The sequence below is a fragment of the Magnolia sinica genome, chromosome 11, assembly GCF_029962835.1.
Source record: "Magnolia sinica isolate HGM2019 chromosome 11, MsV1, whole genome shotgun sequence".
Taxonomy (NCBI): domain Eukaryota; kingdom Viridiplantae; phylum Streptophyta; class Magnoliopsida; order Magnoliales; family Magnoliaceae; genus Magnolia; species Magnolia sinica.
Genome location: NC_080583.1, coordinates 69,521,308 through 69,539,485, shown reverse-complemented (window position 1 = coordinate 69,539,485; position 18,178 = coordinate 69,521,308). Strand labels below are relative to the sequence as shown.

Sequence of the window (18,178 nt, the reverse complement as noted above, 5' to 3'; positions counted from 1 at the left end):
AGAGGCTGAGAGAGAGAGAGAGAGAGAGAGAGAGAGAGAGAGAGAGAGAGAGGGCGAGTTTCTTTGGGGGAGAGGGAGAGTGAGCGGGCAAGCGTGAGGGCGCTATTTGGGTTTTTGGGGGAAAAACGAGATAGGGAGAGGGAGCACGGACGGTGCTATTAAGGGGCTTGTGGGGCCCACCTTGATGTATGTGGTTTATCCACTCCGTCCATCCATTGTAACAACTCATTTTAGGGCTGATCCAAAAAAGGAGTTAGATCGAAGTCGTAAGTGGAGCACATAACATATTAATGATAAAAACTTAATTTCCATTGTTTATTACGATGTGGTCCACTTCGACCTTCGATCTGCATACCTTTAGGGGCTCATGCCTTGAAATCAGATGTCAAAATGGATGTGCGGCTTAGATAAAATACATATATTGTAATGGGCCTCATGGAGCCCCTTAAGAACCGTCAATCTCTAATAAAGGTCCTAGTGGGGGTAGTAGGTTTTAGTTATAGATTAAATCTGTAGCATACTAACTACAGTTTATATCCATAGCAAAAAACTTCTATAGTACATAGCCTTTACTCCATTATTTGGTAGTGGAACTCAGAACTTCAGTTGTCAGAATTGAGACATGGTAAATGTTAGGGAGAAAGGGACCTTTCCGGCCCAACCTCAACCTAACCCTAAGGGACAATTTGAGATAAGTGATCTTAACTCTTTAACATCACATGTGGAACATGTTAAATCTGTCACTACCTTGAGAAGTGGAAAAGAGATTGAAATGGAGATTCTTAAGAAGGTTGAGAAATCTAAGGAGTTTAAAGACTTGAAGGATGATGGTGAATCTAGCAGTACTTCACATGATATAGAGCCGGTGCAGGAATACAGGCCTATGACACTGTTTTCCCAACGTCTCAGTACATTAAAGCGGCTAAGTGAAAATCAGGATATTTTAGAAGCTTTCTATCAAGTTAAGATCTACATTCCCTTGTTGGATGCAATTAGACAATTCCAAACTTATGCCAAATTCTTAAGGGATATATGTGTGGTAAAGCAAAAGCTGAACATACACAAGAAAGCCTTCTTAACTGAACATGTGAGTGCCATCATAAATCAAAACACTCTCTCAAAATACAAAGATCCTGAAAGTCCTACGATCTCATGTGTAATAGAAAACTTCTGGGTTGATAAACTACTTTTAGACCTTAGGGGCAAGTATTAATCTAATACCATACTCGGTATATGAGCAATTGGGCCTTAGTGAGTTGAAACCTACTAAGGCTCATTAAAATTGGCTAATCGCTCGACTAGGATACCGAGAGGTGTGGTAGAAGATGTGTTGATCCAAGTTAATAAATTCTACTATCTAATAGACTTCTTTGTCTTGGATACACAACCGGTTATAAATGTGAGTACTCAAATCCTTGTCATATTAGGTCGACCATTCCTGGCTACTGCAAATGCCATAATTAATTGATGGAATGAGATCATGAAAATATCTTTTGGGAATATGACCTTAAAACTGAACGTGTTTAATTTGTACAAACCACAAGAGGATGTGATACATGAAGTAAATTGATTGATATATTTAAAGTTGATAAGTCTCTTTAGACTAAAACTCCCGAGCCTCTAGAAGTATGTTTGACACACTTTATAGATTTAAACGATCCTGTGATTAGAGACATAGTGAATGGCTTGTGGGATTATGTCCCGATGCCTGACACTAGCGGGGAAGATAATTGTTTTGAAAATCCTCCTTCCATCAATGCTGAATTCTTACCATTACATGTGGAGGAGCTAAATTCGGAACTAAAGTTTAATACCTCAATTTTTATGGAGACTACGCTAGTTAAAAACTTTTATAATATTCAACTATTTGTAGTCTCTTATTCACCATGATATACTAATATTGAAAATTTTTATGCCACGGGTGAATCATACATTCTTTGAAAACCTCATAATAATAAGAAGGAAATCTTTAATGAGGTGCACAGATTTCTCTGGACAATGACGGTTCAAGACATCCAAACTTACTCTAAAGTAGGTTTTAAGATGATCTTGTTAAAAAGCTTGCTGAGAAATTTGTTGAGATACTTGCCAGAGGAAGAACCGATGCCTCTAAATGATAGATAGTTAGGATTAGAAATTTATTGCTTAGGATTAGTTTGCTTTACTTAGTTTAGTTTAGTTGCTTATACATCTTTAGATAGGGAGTTCACACTTTCTTATTTGTTTGTTGCCTTTCAGGTACTTTTCATCTACTCCTCTTTATTTTTGTTGCTCTCAAGTTGCTCTTATTACATATGTTTATATATTGAGGACAATGTATAATTTAGGTTAGGAGGTAGGTTTCCTTTGGAAAATTTTTAGATTTATACTGAATTGTTGAATTTTTTAGCTATTAAAATTTTTAATTTTTTTTGTAAATTTAAGTGATTTTTAAAATATTCTAGAGATTAAAATGATAAAATACTTATTGTTGAGGGTTTTTGAAATCTGAATTTTAGTCTTTTGATAGATTTCTAAAGATAAGTTTGAGTTATTAAATCTTAATTTGAAGTTTTTAAGCATTGATTAAGTCATGTAATTTATATATCGCATCTAGCTTAGACATTAAAGTTTAATTTTAATATTAACTTGTTAACTTGATTATTATTAGGAATGATAGGAACCAAACCTAGGAAATTTGTTCATCATGTTCAATGAAAAGAAAAAAAGAAAGGGAGAATTAATACCTAGTTAAAAAACCAGTTAGCATTGAAAAGGGCTACCTACTAAAGTGACATGAAAAGGACTGTAAAGAAGAAGAGAAAAGAAAAGTGAAAGTAGTGTGAAAGCCGTAAATGGAAAAATCAAACGTTGGATGAGTAGAAGGTTGAACTGTAAGACAAGTTTTGGTTATCCTGAATGTTCTTTGGAGCATCAATGTTATCATGAAAGTAGAGAACGGAACCTTTGGTTGTGATAAGTCTAGACTTCACTATGCACCCACAGAACTCATTATTTAGAGTTTTTCTAATTATAGGATTAATGCTTTGAATTTAATTTGAATATTTATTAAGTGCTAGAGTTTAGGAGAAAGTAGTATTCAATATTAATGTATTTTAGATCTCTATAATCTAGATTGTTCTTAGAACCACTTGAGCTTATGGAAATTATTCATTTGTTTTCGAAATATCTTCTGCATGTTTTGATCGAGACTAGCACACATTCCAAGAAACAGGGAAAATTATGCACCTACTGTTAAAAGTTAAGATGAGATCAGGGCCCACAGGGATGTGTACCTGTCATTCAACCTATTCATAACATGACACGAATATGGATGAATGGAAAACACAAATATCTTGATCCAAAACTTTTATGGCCGCAAAGAAGAATTGAATAGTAAGCGTTCAATTCCTCTTGTTTCTTGTGGTGTGGTCACTTCAGCTTTGGATTTACCTCATTGAGAAAAATGAATGTAAGATGCGGATTAGATACATACATTACAGTAGGCCCCACATATTTTAGTGAGAAAAAGTCTCTTTTCTTGATTTGTATGCATAAGCTTTCTCAACAAGCTTCCTATTAACATTAAGTGGATATGGTTCTGATGTAGGACGTGGATCAAGCATGTTCCTAACACACATGGACCGTAAGAACCACCAAGAGAAATTGACAAAATTCAGCATAGTTCGACTAGTAGACAGATTTGGTTGACAGGTCGAAATTTCACAAGAAATTGCAAATTGGTTGCTGGACAATTTCTACTAGTTTCGACAGGTCGACAGATCGAAGGCCCTATTCGAAAGGTCGACAGGTCAAAATTTAGCAAATTTTTTATTTTAGTCTCTAGATGTTTTTCTACTCCGTTCGACCAGTTGACAAAAGGTTGATGAACGACACAAATTTTCATAATTTTTAGAATTTATTTCCTTATTTGGTTAGGATTCTTTTAATTATGTTTTAGGGTTATTTAAGCATGCTAACTTTGTTTATTTTAGGGAAGATATGAATTAAATTTCTTAGAAAGTTTTATATATCTCATGGATTCGAGAATTTTCTCTTGTGAATTCAAGAGTGCGGTGTGGATTCAAAGTGTTTATCGATCAAGGAAGACGATGATTGGCCTAATCACGTCCTTCCATATGTCAGTTTGATATCAAAGTGAGGCTTTTCCTTAGGTTGATAGCTTCTTACAATGGGTCAGGCAACAATCACATGGACGATGCTCTTGGAAATTATCCTTTAACAGTGGCTATTTTTGAAGCGGCGCAGCAGGAGAATCGATAAGTCATGCAAGGGTTGCAGGTTTCCATCGATCATATGATAGAGCGATAAGGCAACTCCATGTCCGTGGTGATGATCTGCCTCCAATGGGCATTAGAATTTGCAATCGCAGAATCACAGAATCACACCTGAGGATATGAGATTCAGAGAAGAGGAGATCAATGACATGATCCTCCAACATATTGGATGAGGTAGCGATAGGGTAAATTGGACGGCTTGAGAATTCATGATGAAATTCGACCTTTCAATCTTCAACAACCAAGTCCACTTCAAGGACTTTCTTGATTGGCTGCTTGAAGTCGAATGTTTCTTCGACTGCATGGGCATTGTTGAAGAAAAAAAGTTAAAATTGTGGCTTACAAGTTAAAGGGCAGAGCTTCATCTTGGTGGGAATAGATTCAGTTCGAGTGGACGAGATAAATGAAGGCGTTAATCCACATATGATTGCAGATGAAGCAGGTGATGCACGTGCGATTCCTCCCCTGCGATTACGATCACGTATTGTTCCAACAATTCCAAAACTGTCAACATGATAGCTAATCGGTGATAGATTATTTAAAGAAATCCTATTATTTGTCAGCGAGAGGTGAGGATAGCTGATCAAAGAGGGGTTATGCAGAGAAATTCCATTATTCGTTGACGAGAGGCAATCTGGTCGAGATAGTCACAACAGGCCACCAAATTCATCAGTGGCGTATATGTGGCCCCTACGAAAATGGAGAACTAACCTAATACTTCTAAAGTGGACGAGCAGCCTCTCATAAATAAACAAGATTTCGTTAAACACTCTGAGGAGATGGAAGTTATAATGGCATTTGTAGAGAATGAAGTGGATGTAGAGTTTGTGGACATTCCATAAGACGTAAAGCCAGTGTTGTATGAGTTTAAGGCAATTGTGCTCGCCGAACTTCCCAATTAATTGTCCCCCATTCAAGAGATTGGTCTTTCTCAGGTTGAGTTTGTCTTCAATAACATAAAGAATCAATTTACCGACCAAGGCCAATTTTAGGCTGCCGGAGTTCCTAAACCTGTGCTTGACTTTTTTCCATTGCCTAAATTACATGGAATGAGTGTTGTGATGAAGAATATGGAAGTTCAGGTAGAATCTATTCATGCTGATGTCCAGGAGATATCAGAGAAGCCAATTGCAAAATACAAGGAATAGGTTAGTAAATGTCGGCACCTGAACTTGAATACATATTGTGAACCAAGTCTGTTGAAGAACTCAAGGCAATTGAACATGAATTGTGAACCAAACTCGAAGATAAGTCTTTTTTTTTTCAATTGAAAGGGTCTAATGTAGGATATGGATCAAGCATCTTCCTCACACACATGAATTGAAAGAAGCCCAAGGAGAAATTGAAAAAATTCAGCATAATTTGACCGATCGACAGGTTGAAATTCTCAGAAATTCCAGATTGGCTGCTAGATAATTTCTACCAGTTTCGACAGGTCAACAGATCTCGTTGATAGGTCAAAGGCCCTGTTCGATATGTCGACCAATCAGGTCAACATGTCAAAATTCACAGAATTTTTAGTTTTAGTCTCTGGACATTTTTTTAGCCCATTAAACCAATCAACTCGATCAACTGACGAAAGGTTGACGGATGATGAAAATTTACAGGTTTTTCAGAATATGTTTCCTTATTTGATTAGGATTCTTTTAATTGCATTTTAGGGTTTATATAACGTCCATGATTTTTAGCTATTTTGGATTTCTAAAAAATACCTTAAAATTTTTTACTATAATTATCTTACATTGTCACTTACTTACCCTTAATGTTTGAGGTGAGCCTATACACGGGTATTACCAATAAAGAACCACACGAATCCAATTAATTAGCCTTAGGAAGCTAACGAATCCACTCGATCACTTAAACATCAAGTCTAGCCTCGTGATTTGTTCATCTAGGGCCTAAATTTATTCGACTTATTACTAATTAATCAAGACAACCGCAACTAAATAAAGACCTACCAAAATCTGAGACAATTAGGGGTTGGATTTTAATTAACAAACCAAACTAACCCAGTTACTCCTTTAACCTAAGAACCAACGGTTTGAGGTGATTAGGATCGAATCGTCATTTTTGTTAATCGTGAATAGGGCAAACTATGAACTTAGCTAATCCAAACCCTAATCACCATGGATAAGAAATCTCATTGCCAAATTCATTTCAGAAATATCTTGATTATCCGAACAAGCTCTATACTACTCGTTAGTGGACCACTAAACTCGAGACTATTGAAAGACGTTTGCTTTAATGGGCTTGACATCCATCGCGGGACATCGAGCCGAGATCGTGTCTCGAATCGCTCAACTTGGAATCACAAGGCTAGTGAATGAGATATGTGAATATTTCTAAAATTAATCAGGAACTTAAGTTAATTGTTTGTATCCAGTCTTTGCCAAAGTTGTAGCTTTCAAACTGTTAGATGATGACCAAATTTAAGGCACTGATCGATATTTTTACCATGCTTATATTCGTATAATCGTGGCCCCAATCGACTATCGATGACCATCGAACTAACTTTTAATTATAATCGATCAGTGTATCTAATATGTAGGGCAATCGAAGCCTTGCATAGATCATCACTTAGGGAAACTATTATATGCCCTAGATCAACTTGTACATCTCCTAGTGGGCGTCAACAACTAGAAACAACCTCTCATAAGGTTATATGACTATAAACCTAGCCCTTAGGGCCAAAAGCACAACTTCTGGCACTATAAATACATCCCATTTAGGTTCCCCTCTCCTAAATCAAAATTTTCTAGGGTCAGAGAGAGAGAGAGAGAGAGAGAGAGAGAGAGAGAGAGAATTAGAGGTAAAAATTACACCTTACCCTTCAATTAAGTAATCTAATGTAAATTTATAGTTATTAACGATGTCTAATTGATTTGGGTTTAGGATTTGGAGTTTTCCCCTAAGAACCTTAGTCTTAAGTGCGATTAAATCGTATAATCCCCTCTAAGGTACAGATCATTCTTCTAAGTTTTATTTTATCAACTAATGATAATTTTAGACAATGATTTTTGGTTGATTATAAGATGTCATATGTTATTTTTGTTTGAATTGCTTTATTTTTGTAACTTAATATTACTTGTCGATGGTAGCCAACATATTTGATGAAATGCTTCAATAAGATGAAACTCCTACTATTAGAAGTCTTGTGTGTAAATTGATAAGTGATGTTGATATACGTTGGATTATATTGATACACATTGAATCGAACTGATTCGTACTCATGTTCGGTTAATGTATCCTATTGTGGTATTAAGTTGTTTCATGATTATGTCTATGTATTTGATAATCTGATTTATAGTCTTGTGAATTGACCAATGCAAAATGTTAAATAAGTGGATGGCCCAGTTTGAGTTGGCTATCCCAGACTTATATGGTCGACCGAGGTTAAACATGGACGACCGACAGTAGTTGGAGCTACAGGGGATGCTTCGCACCCAATGTCATTTTTACCCAGGGTCCCTCGTTCTCGATCGGATTAATCCAATGCATGGCCTCATCATTCTTATGTTTGATGGTTATATAACATTCGAAGGAATTTAAGATACCATTATTACAATTGAATCAAGATCATTCATAACCGTTAGTGCGTTATGATCCCATAAAGACTCGTGAGTCAGGCATGATGGTATGGGACACCGTGTCTAAGCTGTCAACCTATGCTGAGGTGACATGCCTGCCACATAGGCAAAATATTAGGTGACAATCCCTCCATGTTGGTAAAACATTGGGTGACGAGCCTCCCCATAGTGACCTCTAAGCACCAATGAATGTCGCAATCCTACCATATTGTTGATGGTTTGGGTGACATGCCTTCTCCACAATTGGGGTTTGGGTGATGACCTTCACCCTAGTTGTGATTGTTCTTGGGCAAAAAGCCCTAATATGAACCTGATTGAGTTGTATAGACTATTGTGTGATGAACCCAAATTTGGATCAAGGGACACTGGTGAGGGGCCGCTACGTGCCACTACAAGCTTCGTGAATCCGTTTAGTGACAATTGATAGAATTGATGTATCCTAATTGTGCAATTTGCTATTTGAACTAGAAAAAATAACTACTTGGTTAATCATGCATATATTTACATTGTTAAGTTGTGATGTGGGTCAACCATTGCGCATATATTGACGTCATCACTAGTAGTAGCATTGATGTGGTTCTATATTGGTATCATTGATCCAAGGCATTCATCATGTTAAAAACTGTTGGATTGTGTTACGGGCCAACCATTGCGCATAACATCATGTCGTCCATGCATTTAAATAATTAACTTAGTAATTGTTTGTTTGGTAATGCTATTATTGTCTATACTTAATTGTGTTGATAACATATGTAATTTAGAAAAGGGAACCACTGAGTTAGCTACTCACTCTCATTTGGGACAGTGTTTTAAAAAATCAACCAAACAATATTATTGATACAGGTACCACTGAGACCAACACATCTGATGAGACATAATGGACCCCGTTGATGGCGGCCCATACTTTCAGTTGACGGATGGGCAGGCTTGGGTCGAGTGCCTCGCCTCTCTCCTTTTTGTACATTTTGAGGATCTATAGATTTTGAGTCCCCAGCTAGGCAAACTTTGTTAGTTGTTTTGTAAAATGCTTATTGTGGCTTTATAGTCCCCATTTGGGCGTACACCACTATTGTGATGGTACTTTGATGGTTAGCCTTATATTTATGAATTTTTATTATCACTACCTCACTTTGAATCCGTTAAGTTGAATTATGTTACTCAAATTATTCGTGTCTGTAATGAATGTGAATCTAAATGAGTATACACGTGCATTTTATTTGGTTCACACCCAGGAACTTGGGACTAGGGGGGCCTTTGTACTCAGGTACCAAATTTTGGGGTGTGACAGTTTGTTTAGAGTTATTTAAGCATGATAAACTCGTTTATTTTAGGGAAGCTATCAATTAAATTTCTTAAAAAGTTTTATATTCTTGTGGATTTGGGAATTTTCTCTTGTGGATTCAAGAGTGCCTTGTGGATTCAAGGTATTTATTGATAGAGGAAGACGATGATTAACCTCATCACGTCATTCCCTACCCTTCCCTGTGTCAAGTTCCACTGTAAATACGAATGTAAATAATAAATGTTCATTTACAACATATTTACATTGTAAATTAAAAAAAAAAAAACAGGCCGTAAAAGATCTTCTCTTGTTGTCATGTGATTCACGCATGTTGAATCTATATATCACTTATTTGCATATGATTTTCAAACTTGCATTGCAGAGATGATTTTTTTGATCTTCTCTTCAATATCTCTTTTCTTACATTTAATAATGTAGTTTTCTTCACTGAATTTATATTGCTTTCCATAATGCGTATAATTTTCCACAATTATAACACTTGATTTTGGTGTGTACTTCTTTGAGGATTGCTTTAATTGTTTTTTATCCGATAATTAAGATTGTCAACGATTTTAAAATTGTTTGTAATTTTGATAAAAGTTTTGAGGATTCCTTCCCGAACCGCAATATCTTCTCCTAATATGAGGTCAATTACTTGTTTGTAAAAATAAAATATCATTACTTGTCTCTGCTTTCTTAGAACCACTTTTAACCTTTAATCTTTATTTTTTGAACTCCTCTTATAGTAATATACCTACCCTTTCTTCATAGGTAGCTTCTTGCAAGCAGTGTTTAATTTATCGGCGAAAAATTGACAATATCGATGATAATATCGATGTTGCCAGCGTTGCGACACCGAAAACCCCTTTTTTCATTTCTCTGCCAGTTGTCGGCGAATTATCGACAATTTTTTTAGAGTTTTCGCGATAATTAGAGTTGTCGGGCGACAAATTTGTTGTAGCTACCTAACTCCATTTCGCTGATAAAAAGGTAGTAAAAGAGATTTTGGGTAGAGCATCATAAATGCAGAAAAAAAAAAGAAAAAATTGTAAGAAGGTGATTTCGGTACATGTAGAAGAGGTACGTCTGATCGGAAGAAGAATTCGGTGGGCCAATCGATTAATCGACAACAATTGTGTTTCGATCTTCTACAGGTACGAAAAAATCTCCCCTTTTCCTTTTTTCTTCGAATAGATAAAAATTTTCAGAATCAATGAGAATTCCGGTGAATAATCTGCGATATCTCTTGGGAATTTTGGTTCGATTTAGAGATTTGGGTTTGAAATGGAAACCCTTAGATTGGGATTTAGATTCGAAATGGAAACGAGAAACCCTATTCCCCTTTCCGGAAATAGCATTAGACCCCTTTTTTTTCAGGCACGAATTAGCTACTGACAGGTTGAGTAGCTAGACTCGCTATTGAAGTGACGTCACCAAGTTCCGTGGGCCCCACCATGATGTGTGTTTTGTATCCACACCTTCCATCCATTTGTAGAGATCATTTTAAGACAATATCCAAAGAATGAGTTAAATCCAAAGCTCTAGTGGACCCCAGCACAGAAAATGGTGGGGACAATGACGCCCACCATTAAAAACTTCTAAAGGCTACAAAAGTTTTAGATCAACTGATATTTGTGTTTTCCCTTATTTCATGTTTTTTTTGAACTTTTGAACAGGTTGGATTTCAAATAAACATTATGCTAGGCCTAAGGATAGTTTCAACGATGGGAATCACTTTCCCTACTATTTTCTGTGGTGGGGTCCACTACAGCTTTTTATCTGCCTCATTCTTTGGTTCATGCCCTAAAATGATATCTCAAAATGGATGGATGGTGTGGATACAACACATACATCATAGTGGGGCCCACAGAACTTGGTGATGACACTTCAGTAGCCCACTCACAACTCAACTTGTCAGTGTCTAATTTGCGTCCTTTTTTTTTCAAGGACGTTGATGATGCTTATGTTGCTGCGAGTCGTGAGTCGCGTCTACTTACGATATTGTGGCTCCACTATGATGTAACATATTTTATCTGCTCCATCCATCTATTTTGGACACTCATTTTATGGAATGAGCTAAAAAATGAGTTAGATCCACATTTCTGGTTGACCACACCACAGGAAACAATGTGATTGAACGCTTGCCATTAAAATTTTTTTAAGGCCCATTGTACTTTTTATTTGCCACCAAACCACTTCATTAGGTTCACATAGACCTGAATGAAGGGAAAACACAAATATCAGGCTTATGATCAAAACTTTTGGGCTCCAAGAAGTTTTTAATGGTGGTCATTCAATGACCACTATTTTCTATGGTGTGGTCCACCTCAGAATTGGATCTGACTGATTTTGTGGCCCATGCCCTAAAATAACCTACCAGAATGAATGGAAGGTGTAGATATACATCTTATATTATTGATGTAGCCCCACGACCAGGGGCCCACCTAATAATGGACTGTGAAGAAATCCCACTGGTACTGGGTTACTCGTACGGTTTTAATGTATTGGGTAAACTATGTTGGGCCCACCGTGAATGTATGTGCTTTATCCATGTCGTCCATCTATTTTTCGGGCTCATTTTAGGGGTTGAGCCGAAAATTGAAGCATATCCAAAGCTCAATTGGACCATGCGATGTGAAATCGTGAGAATGATGATTTCTAATGTTGAAACTGTTTTAGGGCCCACAGTGATGTTTATTTGTTATCCAACCTATTCATAAGATCACAAAGACATAGATGAATGGAAAATACAAATATCAACTTCATTTAAAACTTCTATAGCCATCAAAATGTTTCAACAGTAGATGTTCAATTCACACTGTTTCCTATGGTGTGGTCCACTTGAGCTTTGGGTATGCTTCATTTTTTTAATAAAGCCCTAAAATTGTTTCGTAAAATGGATGGACAGAGTGGATAAAATACATAAATCATGATGGACCCCATGGATTTTACTCAGTATGTTAAGAGTTGCTCGATCTGCAATCCACTCCTACAAAGCCTTCAAAGAAGGGCTTGCCATGGATGTTAGGTGGGCCCACCATGATATTTGTGAGAAACCCACTCTACCCATTTGTTTTTCTAGACCATGTTAGGACATGGGCCAAAAAATGAGGCATATCCAAAAATCAAGTGGGTCGCATGATCGAAAACAATGCAAATTAAACCTCCACCATAAAAACATTCGTGGGGTCACAGAAGTTTTGGATTAGTTTTTTTTTTCGTTATTTTTTTTTTCTTTTTTCTTGGCAATGACCCATTTGATATTGGTTGTTTAACAACAACAATTGTACAATCCAAGCCATCCAGACGAGGGAAGTGAAAAGCAGCATTGTCTCAAAGCTATCCAAAAACTTTTTTAATTCATTTACTTTTACATGTGTTAATTATTATATGTTAACTATACTTATATTATATAAACACATTTTGGTTACTATTTGAGTGATTTCTTACGAAACTTATTATTTAATGCATTCTTTTTGTAATTTTTTCATTCCTGAATATGTAAATATGTGTATTTAGGCATGTCCTGAAGTTTCACTAAAAAATTTCACCATTTTCTCCATGCTTCCCCCTTTTTCCCTGCATTTTCGGTTATCGGCAATAACGATATTATATCTTTATCTCCAACCAGCAAAACTTGTAGCGATACCGACAACTCGAACACTGCTTGCAGTAACATACTGATAATTCCTTTTAAGATTGTTGATGATTTTGAAATTGTAAGTGGTTTTGGTATAATATTTTAGAATTCCTTTCTGAACCACATCATTTCCTAACATGGGGTTGAACACATGTTTGTAAAACCAAAATATCGTTGCTTGTCTCCACTTTTTTAGAACCACTTTAAGTATCTAACATTTATTTTTTAAAAGAGCATATTCTTATAGTAACATACTTACCTTTCCTTCATAGGTTGCTTATCTTCTTGAATTAATAATCTGATAGCATCAAACTCGGTTGGTTCATAGGTTTTTTGAAATAATCACTACTTGAGTTTCATTTTCATCTTGATGCTAATTTCCTTTATCTGATTATATTCTACCTTCACATTTCGAGAAAACTCCACCATAGAGTCATTGCTTTGCTTTATCACCCTTAATTTTATTTCAAAAAATGCTTCTCGAACCCTGGTCACTTTCTCATGCATAGTGGCCAAGTGATCTTACACTTCATTTACCAAATTTAATTTCCTAACATAGGAAAGCATATTTGATTCACAGAAGATTTGGATCGCATATAGAGCCTTACCATTATTCTTTTCTCCAATTTGCAAGCCCCCATTGTCCTGTTGCTGATATGGGATTGCTACCATTGATGATATCTCAAAAGTCCTATCCTATAAAATAACTCTAGAGCCACATTTTTTAAAAAACATTTCTTCATCATAAGAACTTCATGAACAATAGCACTCGATATTAACATGATCAAACACACTAACACCAAAAAAAAAAAAAACTTGCCAATAAGGAGAACTAATATAAAGTGAAAGCGAAAAAACTCAAAACATATCAATCTACGTAATGGTGAGGCTCTGATATCATGCGAAATTTCACATGCAAGAACATAGCGATGAGGGTCTTAGCATACATAGAAAAGAAGAAAAAGAGAATAGAAGAGAATGTAGAGGGAGGGAGATACTAAAAGGCAAAATTACTTTATTAAAAAAGTAACAAGACAAGATAGAAGGCTTTTACACATTGTGTATTAGCTAACCCATATAAAGAAAAAGAGGGTTTCTTATTCCCTAATCCTGCTGACACTAAAATTTTAAGAAGAAAATTTCCTTAGCAACATATTTCCTAATTTGACTCAACTTTAACTTGCTTAATAACTAAGTTTCCTAATGAAATTAGAACTTGGTAATAATTTTAAATACTTTTGAAGGTGATGGTGAAATTATAATTGGAGTTCTAATGTTAGAGATTATATGTATCCTACTTAAAGAGGAGTTATACGATACCGTGTGATGCGGCATGTACAATGTACAATGTGTGCTAGGAGATGAAAAATATAGAGAGATAAAAGCTTAGGAAAGAGACAAAAATGAACAAATGAGGCTAAATGTAAGTCCACATATACATAGAGACATAAAGAGAGAAAGGTTCAACTGTGGATGGATCAACTCACAAACTAGTTGAGTAGAATTGATTGAAAAACTCAGGTGAGTTTTTTGAGAACTTGTACAATGTTTTCTAAGATTTTTCAATACATATTTAAAAGTATAAAAAATATATAAATAATGTTGAGTTGCACCAATCAAGTTTTGAAATGTTTTTCCGGATTCATTGGGTTTTCTCAAATTTTGATTGAGTCATGAGTAGATTGATTATTATTATTAGTATTATTTTATCTCGGCGAAATCCGGTCTGAGTTGAGTTGACTCAGGTATCCTCGTATGATTCATTATGGTAGGCCATATAACTTTTGTCACATGAGCTCTATAGTGTGGGCTACATACAAAGACGTGAGAAGTGGGTGCAGGCTACTCTCAAGAATTAATAAAGTGAAAGGCTAAAACTATTCTCAATCTAATTAAAAAGCTACATGCTTTTTCATTTTAAAATATTCTCCCTGGTACTAATAACATCAGCAAAAATGTCCAATATCTACCAATAGTTACATGTGATGCAGATATTAACACTACCAAGAAAACGACCAAAGGCTACGGACTATTCTTACTTTTTGCTACGGCTATAAACCGTAGTGTATTTGCTACGGCTTAAAACTGTAACTAAATGCTAACTCCGCTAGACATACATGCAACCTTGGATACCTCATAAGGGACTCTACGAGGCCCATTAAAATGCATGTACTCCATTTAATATGTCTATCCATTTTTTAAGAGTATTTTAGGGCAAGAACCCAAAAAAGAAAGTAGATCGAAAGCACAAGTGGACCACACGGTAGGAAAGAGTGGAGATTAATTCATTGAACGATGGTGTGGTTCAATTAAACCTTCGATTTGCCTAGATGTTGGGTTCATTCCCTATAAAAAAATTACAAAATTAATGGACGGAGTGGATATATCGATTGAATCAAGATGGACCCCACAAAGCCCTTGATAAGGTCGTACATCAAGATCCCGTCAAATGTGAACCGTGGAGGGCCCATTACGGATTGATCATTAGCTACAGTCGTATTGGATTTTAGCTACGGTTAAAAACCGTAGCAGGGAAAAATGCGGAAAACCGCGCTGCCTTTTTCTTTTCCCCCTCTCACGAAACATTCATTTCCCTCCCTCCACTCAACCCTATTCCCTCTCAGGTACGTCCCTTTCTCTCTCTCAATCTCCCTGCCCCTTTTTTTTTTCTCTCTCTCTCTCTCTCTCTCTCGATCTCTCGCGCTCTTTTTCTCTCTTTTGATCTCCCCTCTCACGAACTCCTCTTCTCTTCCTAACCATCCCCTCCCACTCGATCTCACGAACTCCTCTTCATCAATGGATGATTTCGAGTTTTTGCACTCCCGGTCGTGAAGGATCTAAAACCTCTCTCTGCTGAAAGATTCGAAACCCCTCTCTCACTCCCACTCACAAAAAATCAAAAACCCCTTTCCGCTGATAGATCTGAAAGCAGAGCTCTCTCTGCTACTTGTCGCAAAAGTCATAGGCAGAGCACCAAACAAGCTCTTTAAGGAAAGGTTAGTTTATGTAGAAACAATTTTCAATCAATTTTTTGTTGCTTGTTTCCAAATTTCAGATGTTTAGATTTAGGGGTTTCTGATTATTATTTTTTTATTTATACTTTTTTATACTGAAATCAAATGTTGAGATTAGAGTTTCAAAAATTTATCTGTAAATTTGTTGTATGATGATGTAGAGGGGGATTTCCCTTGGAAAATGCATGGTGTACCCTATTGTGAAGCTTAATATGGTGTTGTGGGCTGCGGCATGGTTCGATCCCGAGCCAATTGATTGTTGCTTCACTAACATCAATCTAGTGTCTAGGGACCAAGAACATGTGGAGGAAGGGATGCCAACTGTTTGACGAAATTCCCAAAGCCCATGTTGCACAGGCATGCACCTCTTATGTATTTATCGCAACTTCTTTCCATTAATATTTCAAATATATATTACAATAGTTATCATAGGTTTTGATTTTGTTGTTGCATTGATTTGAATTGCAAGTGGGTTTTGTTGGGCAGGTGCATGCTTTATATGCACAACACTAGCAAGCTTAAAACATGCATATATGGTTATACAGCCACCACCTTCAGGTATATACCCTACCTCCTCCTCCAAACATGTGGAAGTGTAACCACTGAAGTAAGTTGTAATGCATTTGTGGACTTATGGAATTGAAAATATAGCCTAGGGAGCAGGGACGAGTTGCCTTAGCATGCTGGCTGCTATGCTAAGGAAACACTCTTTTATGCAAGCTTGGGCTTGGCAATAAGAACACAAAACTCTTACAGATGCTATGAGCATGCAATTAATTACAAAGGTTTATTAAAATCAACCAGTTGCTTTGAGAAATAAAATTATGGTTCCAATAGAATATCCTATGCCTATGCAATTCAATTGTTTTGCTAAGCTATGGTTTTGGGAAAAGTGTGTCATGATCAAGGGAGGTGATTCAATAATTGTGTATGGAAAGAACCGTTGCTTTTGTAATTGGTCATGAATATTTTTGTCATAGCAAGGTACTGCGGTATTTTTGTTATCGTTCTATGGTACATTTTGAAGGGCTTTCCTTGATGTGATGCAGTCCCAATTTATTCATTTTTGTAATATGTGCAGGCTTGTCAATGTTCATAATTGCTAGCATGTTTGATGATCTTTAATTTAGTGTTTTGATGGTCTGATACATTGGTTTTTCCTTTACCCAAAATAGCATTTGGATGTCTGCACTCTGCAGTATGCAGCATGATTTTTTTTTCTTTTTTTGTTTTGTTTTGCTTTGTTTTGTTTTTGTTTTTTGTTTTTTGGTTTCTTTTAAGAACTTCCCATCCCACTTAGAAATTTTAGAAAGCGCTTGTATAAAAATGTTGTTTTAACCTTGCTGTCCATATGTGCTATGAGTGATTCAGTAGAAAGAGATATGGAGCTGTTGGTGAGAAATGAACATTCATCATGGCCTGAGGGTAAACAGGAAAATGCTTTGTTATGGCTAACCATATCAGAAATCTCCATTTTGTACATTGCAAATGCAAACAGAATGTAATCAAATTTCTTTCAAGTGGGACATCCATTGCTTGACAAAAGGAAAAAAAATGTATTGGCCCTGTAAGTATTTTTGGACTGACAGCTATCTCTGTTGGTGCAAATTAGCTGGACTGTCCAAATCATCTTACCATGAAGCCAGATATCCATGGTTTTTAGCTCATTGTTTTGTTTTCAAAGCTAATATTCTTACTCACGGTTGTCTCTTGGACTGACGTAAATCCCTAATTATATGCATCTTGATGGTTCTTTCCTCTATTAATGCATTTTGTACTTGGTTTTTATTAGCTCATGATCTTCTCTCAATGGTAATTTCATGTTCTTAGTCATATTGTTCTTATTCACGGTTTTTTTTTTCCAATGGCTTTTTAAAGAAAGATACTCTTGGATTTTTACTCACACTACTTACTCACAAGCATGGCGTCCATGTGTGGTAGGCGGTTCATCAAAATGGCATCTAAGGAAATGAAAAATAGCCTGCATTCAAAATACATGCATGGCCCATCTGATTAGAAGTTGAGACTATGTCCTTCTTTCTCGGCCAAGGTAGGTACAAAGTAAGTTGATTTTATGGATGACGGGGATCTTCCTGTTCCATGTCTGTGTAGTATGGCTAGGTGTATGGAGGCAAGTTTTTATATGTTCATGAGACTGCACCAAGTAGATTCATTTCTGCACATCTTCCAGTTCCATGTTTTTCTAAAGTCATCCTGGTAGATATCCGGCCTACTTATTTCTGCTTTTGATAGCGGACTTCTACTTTATTGAATATGAATACTAACTAATTGCAATTTGGTCATTTCCACTTTATTGAACTTGTTATTGCAATTTTATTGGATAGTGCATCTAAATGCTGCCTAAATAGTCAGTTCGT

The 18,178-nt window shown here is 36.2% G+C and overlaps 1 long non-coding RNA gene across 1 annotated transcript; it reads left to right on the top strand.

Annotated features, from left to right (window-relative positions):
• The first annotated feature begins 15,463 nt into the window (after positions 1-15,463).
• On the top strand, positions 15,464-17,600 carry LOC131219303 (uncharacterized). The gene is made up of 3 exons (XR_009158098.1): positions 15,464-15,782; positions 15,962-16,172; positions 16,287-17,600. It is a non-coding gene; the product is annotated as an uncharacterized LOC131219303 (long non-coding RNA).
• Positions 17,601-18,178: the final 578 nt, after the last annotated feature.